A 16,401-nucleotide genomic window follows, 5' to 3' on the forward strand; every position below is an offset into this window, starting at 1 on the left:
TGCCTCATCTTAAAAAAAAAAAAAAAAAAAAGTTCATACTAGCTTTAGTCATAACATGAAAACTAGAAACCCTTTCCACAATAATTACATTACAGTATATCCATATAATTGAATACTAGTCAGCAACTAAAAGGAACTAACTACTGTTACATGTAACATGGATGAATCTATATTTTAAACAAGAGTTTCATATAATTCTTAAGCCCAGGAATATAATTTTACTCCACAGTTATAGAAGTACATAATAAGAAAAAAAATGTAAGAGATTTAGGTAGTTTACAAATTAATCAGTGCTATATATATCATAAACTATATATAAGTTGTCATCTTCCTTAAGTGTTTAATCGCCATTTAAGTCTTGTTACAATACTCCTCTGTTTGTGTTCAATTTTCTATGCATGTGTTTCAAAAAGTTCCAAATCCAAATCTTAGTCTTCAATCATCTAACTATCCTAATTTCTCATTAATCTCAACTTAAACTGTGCATTTTAGATAAGGAATCCTGTTTACCAGTTCCTTTGCTTTTTCTTCCTTAATGTTCTACTTCCTTGGTACTGTTTTTCCCACTTCTTTAATAGTGTTATTCTTACCTTTCGCTGCACAGACTTGTATTTCTACCTCCTTTAAAACTGAACCAAAAACTCATCTTTTCCACAAGTGCTAAACCACCTCAGATTCTTTCCAAATTCTCTAAGCACTTGAAAATCTTGCTCCTAAAAGATGTTTTTATTTTACTGAATTTGGACATCTCTTCTCAATGACTCACCAAATCCATTCCCTAGTTTAGAGAAAACCTTTGGAGGAGAATTGAAAAAGATTATAGTCCTCTTCGAGGGTCTTTCTCTTGTGCTGTTTTTACTTTTCTCTTTTGGAGTGCATTCTATTTTCCAGAGCCTTAAATTCTATAGGGTTGGAAGGGTAGGAGAGCAAGAGAGGCAAAGAAATGGTTGATTAGAGTTGCTCTGGACTAGATTTTAAAGGTGAAAAAAGCCTTTAGGCTTCAGTATGTATTCCTACTTCACAGCCCAAGGAACCAAACAGGATTTCAAAAAGAGACTTTATGTGAAGAATAATGAAGTGTATCTATGAATTCCCTATATTGTATTGGATGGCCAGACAGGATGAAGTACACTGTCTCAAGGACACTAAAGTAGTTCTGGCTTTCTGGCAGCAAATATTTCTAAGTATTCCTTGTAAGACCAAGGAGTTGTGGTTTGACTGGAGGTGGGCGAAAGGTAAATATTAAAAAATGTCTAAAATACTGCCATTTGCAACGACATGGATGGATCTCGAGATAATTATGCTAAGTGAAATAAGTCAGACAGAAAACTTTGAAAATCACATTATCACTTATATGTAGGATATACACCTAAAAGCAACAAATGAACACGACAAACAGAGACACATGGACATGGACAATAAACTAGTGGTTACCAGAGGGTAGGGGAAAGGGGGGAGAGGGGAGGTAGATGTGGTAAAAGGGGTCAAATATGTGGTGACAGAAAGAAATTTAACTATGGGAGGCGAACACACAATGTAAATATATATATGCCTTACTGGTAAAATGTACAACTGAAACTTACTGGATTTCGTTCACCAATATCACCGTAAAAAATAAATTAAAAAAATAATAACCTATGATTACTAAAAAAATTTTAAAAAGTCTACACACCCAAACTAAGTGCCAGTATTGGCAGTTACTTTTTGTTCTGCATGCATTATTACTTAGGAATTATGGTCATTACTCGTCTAATTTCATAACTTTCAACTATAAACTTTATGCTTCCCAAATCATATCTATAAACCTGACCAAGCTCCTAAGCTAAACCCATATTTCCAACTAATATATAGGTTATGGTATTATGCATATCTAAAAAGCACAACTACTTACCTGAAAGCAAACTCAGAATTCCCCCCTCTCTTATAAACTTATATACATTATTCTACTGCCAAGTCAGGAACCTTAGACTCATTCTCTATCACCTCCAAACACTAACCGAGTCTGGAATACTTAAAACTCCTAAATAGCTCTGCAATCTGCTCTTGTTTCTATCCCCACTACAATTTCTTAATTCGGACAATCAAAATCTCTTTCCTAAAGTAGGGCAGAGACTTAAACGGCATCCTTGACTGTGATCTACCTACCAGAGGCCAGAGAGACTGCCTCATTTACTCACTGCCTCCTTCACTCACCCTGCCATATGTATTACTTACTTGGTGAACAAATGTTTCCAATCTGTTCCTCCAGACTATTCTCTTTATTATTGCTATAATCAGTTTTCTAAAACACCAAACTATTTGTGTCACTTCCCTGCCTATAAAGCAAAAATCCAAACTTTTAGTATAGCATACAAAATTATTCACAATTTGTTCCCATTTTACCTAGTCTGATTTCCTAATTTTCATTTGTACTCAACAGACCAAACTTCACTTTTCTCCTTACACACACTATATGTCTTTTCATTTTTAATAATCTAGAATAAATAGTAACTCAGTCCAGCTTATTTTCTTTTTATGAGCACCATTACACTATTTAAAACTGTTAGCTAAACCTGTACAGCAGTAATGAGTGAAGAAACAATCAGACAATATAGCCACTCTCACTTAGCTTATTTATTAACATGGTCAGTCCAGACTAAATGGAAAAGTGAGTAAAATGTTTCAACTACTTGCTGAGTTTCTTCCTTACAATAAATTAATATTAAGTTTTCAGTTACAGACTTATTACTCTCCTTTTTATTGACAGGCACAAAGAGAACTATAATTCAATTTTCTTCACATCCATTTCCTTTCATCTTTAACACGTCCCCTCCCCACTTCTGCTGTTTCTCCTCTTATATTTTTCTCCTCCTGCTACCTGTTTTCACAGTATCCTCTTTGTCCACCCTTCATAAGAACATCAGTATTTCTCTATCACTCTTATTGCTAGAGCTCTTAAAAATTTACAGAGCACTGTCTATGGCCATGCCACCCTGAACAAGCCCGATCTCATCTGATCTTGGAAGTAAGCAGGGTCGGGCCTGGTTAGTACTTGGATGGGAGACCACTTAGGAAGACCAGGTGCTGTAGGTGTAAAAAATAAAAAATAAGGGATTGTAAGCTGACAAGGTCCTTGCAATCTGTGAGGTCAATCAAGGGTTGCCTTGCCTAAAAAAATAAATAAAAATAAAAATAAATAAATAAAAATTTACCAAGCACTTTAACACAGGCTTACTTGGTTCTAAGAACTTCATTTTTTGGGATTTCAAAATCAAGAAATATAAAATGTGTGTGTGTGTAACATTATAAACAGCAGCTACTGCCCTAATAAGTGAAATATAAAATACTTTTCTAATACTTTAACTCAAATGTGAGGAAATTGTAGTTCAAAAAGTTCAGTGATTCATCTAATATACTGCTATATTCTCTCTGCCCAGAACTCTGTAACCCCTCTTCATGAACCTGCTCATCTTTTAAGGCACAGTTCATGGCTTCCCTTCCTCAGAGCAAGAACAGTATACCTGTTTCATTGCTATCAGAATGTTTTCACACCACTATTTAACACCACTAAAAGAATCCAGATCTCTGGACTCTTATTCTACCAAACAATATATATTTTTTAACTGTTGCCTTTATTAATGACCATTAATGATCCAGCATTTTATAAAGTCAACAGGAGAAACATTTAATGGGCAGCCAGTGTTGATTTAGCAATCTCAAGAGTAAAACTGTGCACCAAAATATCCCTAGTTCCTTAAAAATCAGGATTGTTTTTTTAATCAAGAATTTAAGGAATGTCTCTAAACCCTCTGAAAATATCTAGACACTCTCTCTCATGGAAATGACATCCAAAGCGGCTACAACAAGAGAGTAAAATAACACTTCATAAACCCTAAATTAAACTATTACAAGTCTTAAAAGGTGCCTCTTACTATCCTGGGAAACATTTAGGATAAACAGTCAAAAGACTAGGGCCTTAGTCCCAATTCTACCACATATTTGTCTGACTTGGGAAAGTCATTTAACCTCCCTGAGTCAAATTTCTTCTTTGATAAAATTGGATAATGCCACCCACCTTTCAGAATTAAGAGAATTAAATAAAAGAATGACTACAAATCACTTAGCTTGGAACATAATAGTCAAAAATGGTAACCACTTTTATAATTATTTTTATGTACATCATCATTTTTGTTTTCAGAACCATGCCCAACCTGGTTCTTGGACTTTGCAGCCCAGCAGCAACTACAACAAATACCTTCAAGGAAGTTATCTCCATGACTTCTGGATCCCCTTTCTGAGTCATAACTCAGGTCCTAGACATATAATTTGGAATATCTCCTAAATGCATTATCTTGTTCTCTGCTACATGAAAACTCACCAAAGAATGTTCCTGTAGCTTCTCCTTGCTGGCTTGGCTTTTAACTTCCTGTCAGCTGCAAACCTGGCAACTTTTACTGCCAGTCTGTTTTTTAAATCATTTATAAAAAATGTTAAATAAAAACTGGTCCCAGTACCAATCACCTGAAATATAATGAGGTTAGACTGTTGTTCCATGTTAATAATGAAAGTAAAAAACTAACTAATTAGATAAATCAGCTCTCCTTTGGCTACATGCAGATTTTAACCCTTAAGATACTTGGACTTCTCCCAACGCATTATATTTAATGTTTAGTAAGTTTATCATTTAGTTTTAGAATATATTTTAGCAGTTTTCCTAATACAAAAACATGCTTATCTATAGAATTCAGGATCTATGCAGGGAAAAAACTCCCACAGAATCCTGGTTTTTCTCAACATTTTTCTCTCACCTTAGCTCTCCTTTCCTCTGGCTACCCACCATATATGTAGGCTTAAAGTTCAGCTCCATTCCATCATTCTATCTTTCATGTTCCATTTTAAATACACGTATCACTTAAGCATCTATCCTTTTCAATTACTTAAAATACAGCATATCATATACTTGATGACCACCGCTAACTGAAGAATCTTGCTCAGAATAAAAAGACTGGATATTATTCTTGTTATAGTAGTCTTCAAATAAAATAAGGAAGCCATAATTTGAAGACAACTGCAGAGCAGATAAGCCTGTTTCAAAACTAATTTTTTCAAAATGATCATCACTGCTTCCTCTTATTAGCTTTGATAAAAGATTACTGTATATCTCATCAAAGCAAAGGTATATTTAATTTTGGTGTTAAACAGCATATAAGTAAAATGCTTATCAGCTGTTAGAGAACCTGTGGAAATATATTTCCACTACACTATATTTGGCAATAGTGTCATTATGGTCTCTCTTAAGTCATTCCTTAGAATTTTTCACCTACATATAGAATAAAGCCAGGCAACTAATTTTTAGTTAAACCACTCAGATATAAATTTACCTAACACTACATGAATCAATAGTCTAGCCAGTTACCCTTCAAGATTACTTCCGCTCTGACCAGATTCAAAAGCCCTTTCCTCTCCTTAAAAGTAAGATAGTTGGCTAACTCAGATGAAGAATTTATTAAGCTAGGTAAAGCAAATGATTCGTATTCTCTCTCTATTATTCTCTAACATCTACATTGAAGCTAAGTAGTTTGCATGGTCTATATCCTCTCAGTACATATCTCTATGAATTTTAAATATGAGTACCAGGCAATTCACAATGCCATAATTATTTTTGAATAAAGAAAATCCCAACTTAAAGAAAAATTGAGCAATGGTTGAATTTTATAACACGGTATTTCTGATGTCTTTTGAAACTATATTTAACTAAATATCACATAATTAGATTATTTAATAGGCCTAAAGAAAAGATCTGTATGTCTAAGTTCTATAAAATTCCTAAAAGTATGTCGAGTCCAAAAATGTACAATAAATTTTAATAATTCCATAATCTTTATTACAATAGTTAATCAAATGAAGATTAGGAATTGGTCACTCTCAAACACTAAAATTCTTTATCAGTTATAAAAAATAATATGACCCTGAAAACTTTTGATGGCTCCATGTACCTCGCTTAGCCCAGCTAGCATTATTACTTCAGACTAAAGGGATGACCCATGAATTTACCATCTGAAGTACCATCAACAGAATATCTGCCTGAGACCTAAAACAATAGAGCAAGAATCTACTACTGCCATTAATGAGGATGCTTTTGAGCTATAACTTGTTTCCGATTTTAATCTCTAACCAGTAAAATAAATTCATTTTAATGAAACTCTAAAAATAAGAGCAATTAAAAAATACTATGTGATATACATTTAAAAATAATTGAAATTAGGGGTGGCTCCATAGTGTAGTGGTTAGCACATCTGCTTTACATGCAGAAGGTCCTCGGTTCACACCCCAGGTTCACACCCCAGGTGGAGCCACGGACCATACCCCAGTATGCCAGGTACCCCAGGGGCAAATGCCGGGCGCCTGTGGGAGGAGATGCCCCGCCTTCAGAGATCAAGTTCTTAAGGGGAAATAGCAACATCCACAGGTCAAGGGTGGAAGGGGGGTAGGGGGGAGTGGGAATTAAAAAGAAGAGGAAAAAAATTTAAAAAATCATAATAATAATTGAAATTAATGTTTAAAAAGAGGCATAAAAAATAGGCTCATGCGTGACAAGTGGTAAGAAGTTACATGTTGTTACAGGAGGTAAGGATGTTGTGAGAAGGAAATACCACAAAGATGCCTGAGAATCAAAATTATGAGGACTATAAATGGAAGAAGAGCTGCTATAAAAGCAATAGAACCTCATAAAGCAGAACCAAAGAATATCCAGAAGAAATCTACCACTGTCGCTGTAAAAACATTTGCTAAACCACATGTTCACAATACTGCTTATACCTGAGTTATAGCAAATTAAAAAGAACAAAATGTTACAAAATTGTTGTTGCACAAATTTTATCACTAAAACCTAACAGTTTAATGAATGAGGTCATCAAAATATTCACTTAATAGAAAGCAAGGTTCAATGATCTCACGGTTCCACTGGCAGAAAGGGGTTGCAATTAATAACAGACCTTAAAACTCCTGGTTTCCTCATCTAAGCTTAGTCAGTAGGCCTCTAGAACTCGCTGTATTTTCAGTAGAATACTCACAAATCAATTATTAATATTTTGGCTCTGAATAATGAAACTACAAGGGTCTCCCAATGTCATTCATTAAAACAGACACATCCAGTCTAACTTGACATGCCCACCTAATTAATGGACCAAGGTGAACAGAGAAAGGAGGAAGAAAAATGACAGCATCATTTGCACTACTGCCCCTTAAGGCAGACTATTATTATATTATTAGATCATGTATTTACCTAGGAAATTTTTTTTGTAGACTCACAGCGAGTTCGTTAATAGCAAGGAAACAAATGGGCATAAAAGTGCCTGTATCTGTATCTAATGAACCATAAAAAATAATATCTAATATGTTATACCCTTACTATGTGCTAATATCCTATGAGGTATTCCCCTCACTTTACAAATGAAGAAACCTAAATACACAATGGTTAAATCACTTGCCAGAGATCATAATGTTATTATCTGGCTGAGATACAAACCTAGATTTTCTCTATTACAACTATGATAGAAATTATGTTTTCACAATTATCATGTAACTATACTACTGCTCTTTTTAAAGGTAATGGAATGCATTTTAACATAACAAAACCACCACCACACTTATTGAAAATAATATTTTAAAGTATAATTCATCTTGCAAATATGACCCTTTTGAATTCTGAAAATCTTTATGCCATTAAATTTTAGCATAAAAATATGCTAAAAATATAGAAAACTAGCATACACTAAGAAGTTCATCTAATATTTTAATTGATATGACAATGTCTTTTTCCAATGACAGAGAAATAGCAGCACTTTCACCAACAATGCAGCATATCATTTTCAACTTTTCAGTAAAAGCTCATCCAATGTTAAATCATTTCATGTATAAAATTAGTCGACTCAAACTTCCACATCCTTAGAAGGGAACATTATAAATAATCCAAAAACCATATATATTTGGCACTAGAATGCTTTGGAAATAAATGCTGTGAATGTGATAAAATAGAAAAACCTTGGACTAGAGTCCTCTAGAGACCTTCCATCAACCCTGGCTCTATCACTAGCAATTTCGTCCCTTCCTCTGCTCTGGATCTTGGTTCCCAGATGTACAAAATAATCATCTCCATGGTCTACTCTTCCACTCTAGAACTGTGACTCATACATACAGGTATTTTTTCCAAGCTTCCCATTCTCATTCTGTTTAGGTATTACACTACTTTGTAGGCATTAAGCATTGTTGTCCCCTAGGTCTACAAATGGAGAAAACAGTCCATCCTAAACAAAGGTGACAGGGGATAGCCTTTACAACCACCGATATGCTATAGATAAGTCTCAAGGTGAATAATGTAGAAGCTAAAGCTAATATAATGTTAAAAGGTGTTAGGTTTCAATATTTTAGGCGACTTGTTTTGTGTGCCAGTACATTCTCTCTAAGGACGAATAGTAAAATTCAAGGACAATAGGGAGGAAAAAAAATGTAATTATTCATTAATTATTCAAGAACTAAGAAGGTGCCAACCGAAAATATTAACACTTTTGCAGAAATGTTTTCTCTGACGAATTATATCAGAGGGCAAAAATTTGGTCTATAAAATTTTCTCAAATATGTTTAAGTAGTCCCTAAAAAAGCTTTTGATTTGTAAATTTTGAGGAATTAGTAAGATACCATATATATTATTAAGGAAATATTTAAAAGATTAAAGATCTAGCTGTGCAATTTTTAGCTGCTGATTGTGAAGCGAAGAACCTTCACTGGCTGTTAGAGAGGTGGATTCTGTGGACTGCCACTGCCTAACCTTGGTACGCATTTTCTATGTTTCTAACCCATTCTCAAGAGTGTTATGCAAATACAATATTATTAAAATTAAACTAAGCATTTGGTATTAATATTCCCAACTGTTAGAAAACTCAACCTGATTTTAGTATTGCTTTTTAGAGCTGCTAGCTTACCAACATCTTCCCAGTTCAACATTTAAAATACCTTAAAGCTTCTATAGAATTTGTGGTTCAATTTTGCATGACCTTGTAAAGAAACAATTAAAAGCAAGGTAAAAAAAAAAAAAGCATGTGAATTACTTATTAATCTTGTAGAATAAAACTCAGTAGCAAACTATAATAGTACAATTCAGCCTAAACGTTAAATTGGGAAGAACTAAGCCACCGCTATAGATGGAGAAACCTGAAGAAAAGATCTTCAGCAGACAGAGAGGCTGATACAAGAATTTCAAGGTGCAGCTATGAGAATTTCCAGCAAAACTGGAAAAACACCATCAAACACATACATACATTTTAAAGGATAATTGACAAGGTTCAGCTGCGGGGCACCTTTTGGTTGGAATGCCAAAAGAAAATGTCAAAATCACCTTGTAACTCCAATCCCCCGGCCTTCAAAGTTCAGAACCAAGCCAAAATGTGTAAACTGTTCCTTAGCATCCTTCTTTAAATTCGGCTCTGTCCAGAAAGTCACTTCGCTTCAGCTACTTAAATGCCCAAATTCCACCATCCGAGAATCTTAGAACCCCAAGTAGTTGCAGAGAGGTCTTCCATCGCCCGCCTGCGCATCCCGTTCAACCTCGGGTTAAACCCGGGAGAATGGAAGGGGAAGAAGAGCTGCTATAAAAGCAACAGAACCTCATAAAACAGAACCAAAGAACATCCAGAAGAAATCTACCATTGTCACCGTAAAAACATTTGCTAAATCACATGTTCACGGAGGTGCTCCAGTCACTTTCCCGATCCAAGAGCCTCTTGTCGTCGACCTTGAGGACCCCTGAATCGGAGCCATGGAGCCCCAAGTAAGTTGGCCGGTGCCCCCTTTCCTGAGCTGCGCGCAACTGCCCCACGGTCTCGGGTGGCCTGCCCCGCAACCCCCGATCCAGCACCACCCGGATCACGAACGTCCTATCAGACCCCCTTCCCCTTAGGCTCTCTATGTTCCTTCAACAGGGAAAACAATTCCACAGAAATGCATCGAGAGCCTACTAAGCGCAAGCTCCCACTGTCAACTCGCATATCACCACGCGCGGCGCGGTCTGCACCGGGCTCGCAGTCCACCGCCCGCCGCCCTCTTCCCGGCCAGGGGGCCGATGTTGCCTCCGCCCGGGTGTGGAAGCGCCGGCCGGAGGCGGACTGCGCCGGGAGCGGGCACGGGGGACCGGAGAGGCGGCCGCTAACGGCGGCGCGGGGGCCGGGGAGCGGGCGACTGCCGGGCCGGGAGCGGGTCACTCACCGGTCCGGGCGCGCGGGGCGGCCTCATCCAGGGGCACCTGCGGCCAGGCAGGACGGGCCCGGACGGCGCAGTCACCGAGAGGGCGAGTCCGCCAGCCCGCCGGTCCCGTGCCGTCCCCTCCAACTGCCCAAGCGAGCGCACTCTCGCTTCCTCCAAACGGAGCTCGGGGACCCCAGCTCCGCCGGATGCCCCCGCCAGGCCCCCACCCCCTTCCCCAGCCACCTCCCCCTCTTCACCCTTTTCCCCTCCCCCCTCCCCCCAACCCCCACCAAATGGAAAATACCTCCCGGGGCGGGGGGCGGTGGGGGCACGCCTCTCTGAAGGGCAGCCTACCGTGACCAATAGCAAGCGAGGCTCTGGAGAGGCGGGATTCCTAGTGGCCAATCCGAAGGCATGTAGGTGAAGGCCGAAGGAAGAAGCTAGGGAGCAAGAGGGGGGCGGCCCGAGAGTCAGGGAGGTCCGGCCGCTCGGATGCGCGCAGTGCGCGGCTGCCATTTTGGAATCGGGCAGCGGCGACAGCGGCCGGGTTCGGCCCGAGGGGAAAGGGAAGAGCCAGTCAGGTGGGAGAGAGGCGGTCACGTGGACCTGAGAGGCGGAGAAAAGCGGGCTCCCGCTCGAGGGGAGGGGTCGGCGGCGGCGAGTCACGGGGCTGAGGGTCATGTGGTGGAAGAAGGGCCTTTAGTGGGCTTGGTGGGAGGTCGGAGGTGGGAGAAGGAAGAAGGCGTTGTCTCTCGTTTCAACTGTTAGGGGAAAAGGAAAGGAAAAATGATGAATGGGTGGCGTGAGTGCCGGGTCGGAAAATGTGAATGGGTCTCCTTAGCTGTCTCCAGCATGGAGCCTCCTCGTTAAAATATTCCAAGATCTACTAGAAACTGGGCACTTCATTTAATTCAAGTATTGCCATCTCAACTCCCATCTGTCACAAACTTGACTCATAGATCGGATGGAGGAGTGTTTGTCTCCCACTTTTTCCTGCACTTTATATGGAAGGGCCCCCACCCTATAAATGGCTGAAAGGGTAGAAGCACAGTTGAGGCATCGTGACGCTGCCAGGACTCTTACCATCTGGCCTTCCAGAAACCCGTCGTCCTTCACAAACTTAACGGACAATTCTGTTAGGCATACCATGATCGTGTTCCAACGCGCCCCAAATTTAACAAAAAACTTGCTTATGAGACCCTGTTAAGCTCTCATCCTTATTACAATTCATGCTTCAAATACAGGCTAAATTATACTCTCTACTAATCCATTGAAAGTGCGCCTCTTAAGGTTACCAGTGATACCCGTGACCAAGTTCAAGGGTCTCTTTAGTTCTTATTTGATATCTGTTGCAGTAGACTCTGAACTACATCCTTCTTGAAGCTTTTCACCTCCCCAGTGCACCCCTTACCCCAGTTTCCCTGAAACCATAAACCATCAAGTTGTCTTTCTCTTCAGTTAACCTAAATCTGTTCTCTGTTGGTTCTTTAAGAGAGCCCCAGGATCTGATCCTTAGTCTTCTCCTTAGCAGTGCATAGTTTTTCTGCTGCATACTTAGTGATCTAACCATTTTGATGGCTGAGTGTACCTTTAATGAGGTCCCGATCTGCATATATAAGTACTTTTGGACATTTCTGTCTCCAAATTGGAACTCAAATACTTTCAGAAGTCTACAAAACCTGCACTTTCTCTGTTCCTTACCTTCTTCGATAACATCACCATCCATTCATTTAGCCAAACCAGGAAACAGGAACCTGGGAGTAATCTTCCAGGCTCCTCTTTCACTGCTGTGACACCTCCCTACCCCTTCTTACTTTGTCAAGTTGATTATATTTACTAAATGCCCTTTCCTCTTCATTTCTACAGCCACTGCCTCACCTGGGCCATTTATTCATTAGGCCAATATTTACTAAGCACTTTACTATGTGCCAGGCATTCTTTTAGATGCTTAGATATAGTGATGAACAAAACTGACAAGGTTCCTAAGTGAGGTAAAACAAAGAGTACATGAGTAAATTAGGAAATAAACAAGATAACTCAGGAGGTGCTAAGTGCTATAAAGGCCAAAAACAAACAAAATGGAAACCTGAAAGAATCTCCCGAAGTTGTTGCCCAGCTCTTCACCTCATTCTTCCCCCAGTCTCCCCAACACCTTCTCATCCTTTTTTTTTGTTCTCAAAGAGATTAAGACTCCTTTCACCTGGAGTCTTGATTTCATTCCTTTTCATCTGCTAGAACTTTCCCCTATGTTACAGCTGCCTGAATACAAATCCCCCAACGAGAAGATAAGCGACTTTGAGGGCAAGGATCATGCCTTATACATCTTCATGTCTCCTCAGTGCCTTGGTTCAGAAAGGTGCTCACCTTTGTGACTGTTAAATGAATTGGTGAATCCCCTGACACCTGAATCAGGCTGCCACAAAAGCATCTCTGGCTCAAACCAGAATAGAAGGTCAGCGAACTCACCTACTAGAGTGTAGTGGTAGTGACTGATGCCTCGTGGCAGAAAACGGTAATAATGAATGAGATCACCTGTGTTGGTCTCTTCCAGGCCTGGGATTCCATGATGCTGCACCCCATGCATGGCAGTAGTTGCTTCAGAAACATTATTTACTTGATAGTGCCAAGTACACATGGGCAATTTAAAAGTACTCTTTGTTTCTGGCCATGAGCTTCAAACCCAGAGGCTTCTGAGTGAAATTCCAGGTTAGGCTCTGCAGGAGAAGTTTGCTGTTGCCACTTCACTTTGTATTTGCAGGCCCTTGGGTGTTGCACCCCAACAGGAAGGGAGATATTGCCAGTTCTGTCATAGTCATTGCACTTAAACCCAAGTTCTGGCAAATGACGGTACGTAATTATGAAGTATTATTATGGTTTTTATCATTATTAGGCACCCAGCTGCCCAGCCCAGGAAACCACAGTAGTAAAACACTGAGAAGCCAAACTCCTCTCCCAGCTGGCATGAATCAATACCAGGTGTATTGACACATAGTCTTGCAGTTCTATTCATCAAAATGAGTCCTTCTATCCCCTCTTTTCAGCAAAATAAAACTTTAAATGAATGGAAAAAGGAAATGTAAAAAATGACCTTTGCCACCATCTTTAAATCAAGTTCCTTTTTTCCCCGTGTCCCTAGAACGATCTCTTCTCTTCTACGTATTTATTGTGTAAATCCTTTTCAATTTTATTCTTGACCTGCCAGTCTTCTAAACATCATTCCCCCATGTCTCCTGAGGATGTATTAGTTAGGGCGGGAGTATAGAGCCCAGGTAAGAGCCCTTTTACTTTCAAAAAAACTTATGATACAGACTAAATAATTCATAAAATGTAGTCAAGCTTGACAAGACATCTGCCTTTTATTAAGTGCCTATTCAATGCCATACTCAGCATGTTCACTTGTGCTATCTGACTTAATCCACATCACCCTGCAAGGCAGGTTTTATTATCCTCATTTTCTTCAAGGTCTCAAAGACGGTAAATGACAGAGCTGAGATTTCAACATAATGAGACAAATATGATATTTGTATACTCATGGTAGATGTGTCCACACTAGTGGATGAATATAGGTATCAGAATTCACTTCCTTTTATCAAATTAAAAAATTTTTTTTTTTGTACGAAGTAGATTTTAAGCTGAGCACTGAAAGGACGATTCAGAATTGATGCTGAGGGAATGGTGCCAAACAAGGAGGCCAAATTGGCCATAAGCCTAAAATCAATCAATAAGGAAAGATTTCTTGTTCAGCAGTGAGTCATATTATATTCTTCAAGTACCTTTATTGTCTCAGCTCTTCCAAATGTGGAAGTCAACTTAAGTGTTACAAGTGTGAGCTAAGGATGCAGGAGGATGGTTTGGGGAGAGAATACAATTTTGGATAGAGAACTCTCAAATGGCCCATAAACTGGCACACCTAGCACTGGTTTCTGAAACAAATGAAACCATGGCAGTTTTCCATGCTGCCAATCAGTTGTTTTTAACTGATGTATGTAGAGCAATATCTCATTCTCTTTTTTCTAAAACAATTGATTAACAATTAAAAAAAAAAAACATTTAGCACTTACTATGTTGTATGAAGTGGTTTACTTATTTTTAGTTTTTAAAAGAGATTTAAGATTCAGTAAAATGCACCAATTTTGTGTAGAGTTTGATCTGTTTTGAGACATGTATACCCTTGTAACCACAATCATAATCACGAAAAAGAACATTTCCATCACCTCCAAAACATTTCCTTGTGCCCCTTTTGCAGTAAGACTTTTAATACAACTTGTATTTTGATGACTCCCAAATCTAGCTCTCCAGCTTCAATCCTGCTTTCAAACTCTAAGCCTATCTTTTTAGCTACCTGCTTGACATATCTACCTGGATGTTACAAACAGGCTCCTCAAACCAAAAATGAGTAAAAGATAAAGCAAATGCTTTATCTTAGTTACCAGAAAACCCTCATCTCTTTTCTCCAATTCCCGCCTCAAACTATTTTTCTGTATTCTTCAATTTGCTTGAGAGAATCATCTACCAAGTTGTATAAGCTAGAAATGTTTAAAAATAATCTTTACTCCTCCCTCTTTTCCACCTCCACAAAAGTGATTCTAATTCACAGAAACATTTTGTAATCAGTCCTTTCCATTTTCATTATCCTTCCTCAGACACTTAAATACTCTTGTGCGATCTCAAAACCCGCCTAACTTATTTCTTCATGCTCCAATTCATCACTGTTTCAATCTTCTGCATTCAATGACTGTCCATTTGCATACAAAATGGCACTGAAAATCTTTCACCGTATGGCCCCAACTTCTCCTTCTGGATGCCTTTGCTCCCTGCCACGTGGAGCATGCTATACATTTTCATCTTTCTCTCCTTCACATATCTATCTGAAATATGTCTCTTTCTCCACCTGAATATTCCTGCCCATCTTTCAGAGCCCTATTTATATACTTTTCCTCATAAAACCTTCCCAGACCTCTCTAGATAAAAAGTCTTTCTCTTTGTTATACTTAACCTCCTATCGTATGTTGCACGCACATTTATGACACTGAATAGACACAGTAGTGAATAAAACAGGAAAGCTGAGTAAAAGAAATCTGGGTCTAACTTAAAAATCTCATTCATTACTTGCTGTGCCATCCAAGACAAGTCATATAACCTCTCTAAGTCTTAGACATTTAGTTTATAAAATTGTAATAATAACAATTATAATAATACCCTACCTCATAGGACTCTTGTGGTGATCAAATGAAGTAATTATAAATGCGAACACGATTTGCATTATGTAGATATTAGATACTACAAAGTTGTATCTTTTGATAGATTTGAGCTTCTCGAGTGCAAAACTAATGTCTGCTCATCATTATATCCCTTGTACCTAATGTAGTATCTGGGCCTGCCTGTTACCTAGATTGGTTTATGACATTTTTTGTAGAATCATATTCTTGCCATTAACTCTCTTAGCCTATTTTCTAAAATGTTTCCTCAAAAGCTAAACATGACATCTTTATTTCTGTTTACAATTATTTACTGCCTTTATAATTAGTTACATTAAAAAGTCTCTAAAGAAATAAATATGCTATCCATGATTAATTTTAAATTCCTTCATTTACTCAACAAAAACTTTTTAGAGCCATTAATTGCTTACACTAGAGAACCTCCTCACTATTTGTGAATATGTGCAATAATCTACACTCTAGGTAAAGCTTTAACTTAACTCTATGAATGAAAGATAATAGTTGCCAGCAGGGTCTCTCGTTTGTTATTTCTTTGTTATTTCTAGGCACTGGTCATCTGGAGGCGAACGAGAGACTTCATTCATAGAACTTACATTATAGTGGGGACAATAAGCATAAACCAACAAATAAAGATATTAATCTATATAGTTAAAGGTGCTACACATAGGACAATGTTGAGTGTGAGGCTGATGTGACTAGAGTAGTCAGTGTGGCCTCCCTGAGAAAGTGGCTTTTGAGCATCAATGATGAGAAGGAGGCAACCATATAGAAAGAAAGGAAAGAGCCTTCCAGACAGGGGGAAGATCACAGACAGAGGCCTTGAGATAGGATCAGGCAAAGTAGATGTGAGGGACAAAAAAAGGCCGACGTCATGCAGAGGGAGCGCGGGGCAGTGGTAGGAGGTGAAGTCAAAGAAACAGACAGGAGCCAGATCATGTAGGGCTTGGAAGGTCAGAGTAAAAAG

At 38.6% G+C, this 16,401-nt stretch overlaps 1 protein-coding gene and 1 pseudogene across 7 annotated transcripts in view; one reads left to right on the forward strand and one right to left on the reverse strand.

Annotated features, from left to right (window-relative positions):
• The window catches only part of SOCS5 (suppressor of cytokine signaling 5), a 49,602-nt gene extending 38,851 nt beyond the window's left edge, over positions 1 to 10,751 (reverse strand). For 2 of the 7 annotated variants that reach the window (XM_039887237.1, XM_039887238.1), the window contains exon 1: positions 10,240 to 10,444. The gene's annotated coding sequence lies outside the window, so the exon portion shown is untranslated. The other 5 variants (XM_039887240.1, XM_039887244.1, XM_039887236.1 and 2 more) reach the window with 5 other exon arrangements.
• Positions 2,955 to 3,072, forward strand: LOC120622275 (uncharacterized; annotated as a pseudogene).
• Positions 10,752 to 16,401: the final 5,650 nt, after the last annotated feature.

Source organism: Pteropus medius, unplaced genomic scaffold, assembly GCF_902729225.1.
Source record: "Pteropus medius unplaced genomic scaffold, Ma_sr-lr_union100, whole genome shotgun sequence".
Lineage (NCBI taxonomy): Eukaryota > Metazoa > Chordata > Mammalia > Chiroptera > Pteropodidae > Pteropus > Pteropus medius.